The sequence below is a fragment of the Galeopterus variegatus genome, unplaced genomic scaffold (genome assembly GCF_000696425.1).
Source record: "Galeopterus variegatus unplaced genomic scaffold, G_variegatus-3.0.2 Scaffold6290, whole genome shotgun sequence".
In the NCBI taxonomy this organism is placed as follows: Eukaryota; Metazoa; Chordata; class Mammalia; order Dermoptera; family Cynocephalidae; genus Galeopterus; species Galeopterus variegatus.
In genome coordinates, this window is record NW_007732401.1 from 79,116 (window position 1) to 84,690 (window position 5,575).

The 5,575-nt window shown below is 42.6% G+C and overlaps 1 long non-coding RNA gene across 1 annotated transcript in view; it reads left to right on the top strand.

The window, feature by feature from the left end:
- LOC103606099 overlaps positions 1-4,970 on the top strand; it is a 9,634-nt gene extending 4,664 nt beyond the window's left edge. The window contains exons 2-3 of the long non-coding RNA XR_551849.1: positions 3,599-3,680; positions 4,511-4,970. This is a non-coding gene — a long non-coding RNA (uncharacterized LOC103606099). The remainder of the gene's footprint in view (positions 1-3,598; positions 3,681-4,510) is intronic.
- Positions 4,971-5,575: the final 605 nt, after the last annotated feature.

Sequence of the window (5,575 nt, forward strand, 5' to 3'; positions counted from 1 at the left end):
TGATGACCTCAAATGCCCCTGAAAGGATTTGGGGAAAATCCATGGGATTAATATGAAACAAATTGATCCAGTTGTATGGATAATCAGAAAATAAATGGTCCTCCACTTTACTGCCTATTTATGAACCAAAATTGAGGAGGCAGTTATAGGCCAAGTAGCCTGAAGCAGGTTCAAAGACAGCTCCATGGACAATGCTCTGGTTGATGCTGACTTTTTGCCTGGAAGGTGACTTATCTGGTGTTCAGTCTTAGGCCCAGCCAATTGTATTAACTAGTACCAAAAATTACATTAACAGCAGAAGATTTTGCCTCCTTTCAGACAATAGTTACAGAGATGCTTATTTACACTGAGTAGGAAAGAATAAAAATTCACAACTGCTAGAAGCACGTGAATTGTTAAAACAATACCTGGTTCATTTGTCGTATAACTTCGTATAATGTATGCTATACGAAGTTATTACGCAAGTAGCCAGTATCTTTATCAAATTGGAACTAAAACTAAAGTCATAGCTGTAGTCACCATGAAGCAAATCCCTTCTCCTCTAAAAGCTGGGGGTGCTTAGGGGAGGTGGAGTAAACCATAATTTAAGGAACATCTCCTGGCTGAGCATTCTGTAGGTGTCTTTTTATTTAGCCTTATAGTGTCCCTGGAAGGTGAACATTATTATCCTTAATTTGCAAGTAAGGAGGTAAACTAACTTACCCTCAGTTGCCCAGGTAGTGGTGGGTCAGGCCTTATCAACACACAAGAGCCTACTTTTCTCCACACTTGGCTACACTTGAAGTGAAACTGGGATTCAAAGAGAAGAGAGCAGGGCAGGCTTGTGTGGTTAGCAAGAGCTATTAGAGAGACATGGGCCTTGTTCAGCTTTGAATAAAGAAGGAAGGAGTTCATTCAGATTGAGGAGAATGCATGGCAAAGGGTTGGAGGTGAACATGAAACTCCGTGGAAATCAGCACGATCCAACTCCAGTGGGTTTGAGGCTGTGTGTTCAAGAGTACTGAAAGTTCATGTAGTATGAGCCTGAAGTAGAGGGTCTTGAATGTCTAAGAGGAGTGAACTGAGTTTGAGAAGCATTGCATCTGTTGGTTCTGAGCAAGAAAGTGAAAGCAGGAGAAGGTGTTGTTTCTGGAGGTCAGCGAGGTGGCGTGTGCATGCATCGTCAATCAGGTGGCTCCCTCAGAGAAGCCTCCCCCACCCTCTGGGCTTGGACAGTTGCCCATCCAGTGCTTTCCCCATCTGCCTGGGCAGATTGTGGGACAGCGGTTGAACCCCATTGGCTCCTCGGCTCCTTACAGGTCACACGCATGAGCAACCCTGTCACGCAGGGCCCTGGCAACCTCTTCTTTGCAGTTTGCTGCCCACCAGGAGGTTGAACAGAGCATAGTCCAATGGTGGGAGTCAGGGCTGGACTTAAAGGAAGGAGGAAGGATCCTTGGGGTGCCTGCAACAGACCCACATTGGGGCCGATGACTCAGCCTATTTGGCACTAAAGTGTCGTTTTGCTGCTTCTGTATTCTTTTTTCCACGTTCATGTCTGGTGTGGAGAGAGATGTATATATTTCTCAATCATTTNGGCAACCTCTTCTTTGCAGTTTGCTGCCCACCAGGAGGTTGAACAGAGCATAGTCCAATGGTGGGAGTCAGGGCTGGACTTAAAGGAAGGAGGAAGGATCCTTGGGGTGCCTGCAACAGACCCACATTGGGGCCGATGACTCAGCCTATTTGGCACTAACGTGTGGTTTTGCTGCTTTTGTATACTTTTTTCCACGTTCATGTCTGGTGTGGAGAGAGATGTATATATTTCTCAGTCATTTGGCCTCATACTGTCTTAACACTATCTAAAGACATGCTGAACTCCACCAGCTGAATGTGGGGGAAGACTCTGAGATAAACCGAGCCCCAAAGCCTTCTGTCACTATCCCACGCTGTCGCTGTACGCTGAAACGTGGTGTCCAGAGAAGGGTAACCCCGTGCTTGGGTTCATGAAGCAAAACTTAGAGTAGAATCAACTCATCTAGCTCCTTGTCCAGTGTTGTTTCTTTTATTCCAGAATGCATCTGGATGCCTTGTTCAAAGTTTGATTGAACGGCCGCTTGTGGAGCCACCTCTCCCCAAGAAATCTACTCTGGCTTGTTTATTTACCCCAAATTGTACTGTTTGTAACTGAAGTTCTAAGTTCTTGAAAATGAAACCATACCTGGAAGGGACGGACAGATCAGGCTGTTGTCCATCACTGAAAGCTCTGAGTGAAGGGGTTTCAGCATCTTTATAAAGCACAGGTTATGAAAGAAGAGTCAACTGTGAGAGCGGAAGGGTCCTGGGACCCCAAACGTGATGTGCATATGTGAAAGGCTGGGTTTGCCAACAAAGACTAATAACTTGGCCTCTTAGTGGTTCTGACTATGGCTTTTCCAGAGAGGGGACAGGAGATCTGGCAGCAGGATGACGTGGTGTGATGCTCTTGTCATACTGGCCTGTCCATGTGCTGCCCCTTCCCTAAGCTACATAGATGACATTTACGTGGGTGAAGGGGATAAAATTCTTGAAGGAGGGCATCAACAAAGTGTGCGTGGGAGGTGACTAGCCTAGGCAGCAGTAGCTATTCATCATAGACATTCGATCAATTCTAAGCCAGGTAGGATATAGAAGAGACATATAAGGGTTTAAAATCAAATCATGTGTCATGCTGAAGAATAATGGTACTTTCTGCTAGGGGTATGTATATATTTTTAATTTCTGAGTGAATTAAGGGCTTATAAAAAGTGTTGAATTGGCAGCCTAGAAAGCTGGAGCCCTTGATTTATGCCCAGAAGAGGAAGGAGAGACAGTTGCCTGAATCATGCCCGAGTGCTCGGAGCCACCCAGCCACGTACTCTGCCTTTGTCTCACTAATAGTGGCCATTCTTGTCTGCTGGGCAGGTTCTTCCCACCATCCTTCATGGGCTTTAGGTCAGGGTGATATCATGGCTAAATGGTAGGGAAATCAAATACATGCAGGTTGAGGTCCTTGGCAAACGAAGAATTCTGTGCCACCATTTATGGGCAGATTCACAATAAGAACACATGAACTTATCTAAGTTCTACTTCTATTTTCAAAGTATATTTGCATATTTTATTTTATAATCTCATAAAATATTTGTTCAACAGTGCTTGTTATTGTCATGTTTGTTTTAGGATGGAGACTGAGGCACAGAAAATGATAGCATGTTAGATCTGGAAGTAATCTGAGAAAAGTGACAGGACTACAAATAGGACGAGGATCTCCTGACTTTCAGTGAAGGGAGCAGCTCCTAGCCAAAAATGATGGGACAGCAGTAGAGGTGGGGTTGGGACACAGGTGTCTGTCCTAACTACCTCCCCTTTTCCTACTGTTCAGGCATCAGTCATCATTACCTAACACAGAGCAAAAGAGAAAACGCACAGATAATGTAGCGACCGTGACACAAGCATCAATAAAAAGAGCCCCTTATGGAAGGAGAAAGTCTCTATCAAGACAGATTAGAGGCCTCAAGGCAGAACGACCAGTGTGGCCATTGAGGTAGACAGAGCTGGCTTCTGCCTCAGGTCCCCACTAACACATGGCTTTTGTTTACAGGATCCTTGAGCCAGCTGCACCTCAGATGCCGCACTAGTGCACTGGGTGAGGAAAACCTCACACGATTAAACACAGCGCACAGGTAAAGCCACTGGTACTCAGCAGGCTCAGAGAATATATTAGGTCTCCTACTAGAGGAGCATTATTTTTTCAATCAGGTAGAGAAATATGATTTTTTTTGTGGGAGGAATTCCTTTTTTAGGAAAATGAAAGATTGATTTTACATAACGATTTTGATTTTTGTTGGCTCTAACTTTGATTTCTTTTTTTTGTTTGTTTTTCTTTGTTTTCAGAGCAGGTTATTGACTCAATAGATGAATTAGGCCTCCGTTTATCTTCCTTCCATTTAATCCAGAAAAGCTTTGATAAAATGTCAAAATACGTTAAAATTGGCTATTAAAATATGGGGGAAAGGAGTGATTCCAGGTGGAATGTCATTCCCCACATTCATCCCATTCAGATGGGAGTTTGTTCATGGAAGAAGGGGGTTCTGGGGTCCTCACCACACCACTTTCTGTCACTGTTAACAGCACTGTGCACACACACACATGTGGTCATGCCTTCTACAGCCAAGCAGAAATATCATCATGCAGTTGCAAAGGCTTTTGTGGGGAAAAGCAGCTTTAACGAGTATGTCTGCGTTTGATATTATTAGAAATGAAATGTTTGTAGAAATGCCACTGCAGAAGTAACGCACCTACATGGGGCAAGGAGGTGCGATTCTTAATAAAAGCTGAATGAACCGTCACACACTCACAAACACACACTCTCTCTCTTTCAGTTATGTGTTCTCCATTTACAATCAAAATCACACGTGAATGTGGAAGTACTAGAAATACAACTAGAATTTCCATGTTTTGTTGGTTGTTACAGTATGCTTTATTTGCTTTGTTTTTCTTTCCCATCTTACAGATGGAAAAAGTGAGCAGCAGAAAGATCAAGGAGCCACGGTATAATCAGACCAGAAGGGAGCTGTTGAGGTCTGACCCTCAGCCCTTGCACTGCATTTACTGATTTCAGATGTTGTCCTCACTTTAGAAGAACATTGATCATGTTGCAAAAGTGCTGAACTCTTTTATTTCCTTTAACTATATAGTATAGAACTTTATTACATTTTCCTGTCAAGTTAGATAGACTTAAAGATGTGCATGCATAAATCAAACTATCAACAAGTCTTTATTGAGCTCCAGCTATGTTCAGGCATTGGGTTAGGCTCTGTGTCTTGTCTAAATACAGTGACAATGAATCCCTGCCATCCAGAAGGACACCCCAGGTTCATTCACTCATTGGGTTACTGGTCCAGTACTTACTTAGCACCTACTGTGAGACAGACACTTTTCAAGTACTATCGATACAACTATCAGTAATTTTTTTCCTAAAGTTGCTCGCAATTTAAGTGGGAAACCGATCAGCTGTTGTAAATATAATACTTATTGAATTAATCAAGATAAGTGACACTAACTAATGCAAAAGAAGAACTCTAGAATCTCAGTGGTTTAAGGCAAAGGAAATTTTCTTTCTTTTTTTTTTTTTTTTAGCTCAGGCTAAGTCCCATATGGGGATAGAGAAACCAGGTAGGAGGTCAAAAAAAGAGTTTAGGCAAAAAGTGTGAAGACCCCAAGCTAAAGTGATGGCAGGAGATACCAAACAGAAGTTGGATTCTAGAGATACCTCACATATGCGGGAAGCTCCCTTTCACTGGATGCTGATAATTTCGTTGAACATGATGATTATTATGAAAAATAGTCAAGGAGACAAGGAAGAATAATCTAAGCACCAAAATGACACAGGTAAAAGTAACAGTAGAGTAGAAAGAAACCAGCATTATTTATAGTTCAATCTAAGTAATTATTGATGTTGTGGTTTTATAAAAGCAAATAATACTTAACATCTTAAACTCGAATATCAAACTCTTGACACGGGAGAGGCCAAGAGTTTTAATGGGTAGAGAAACCAGGAAGAAACAAACTAAGACCC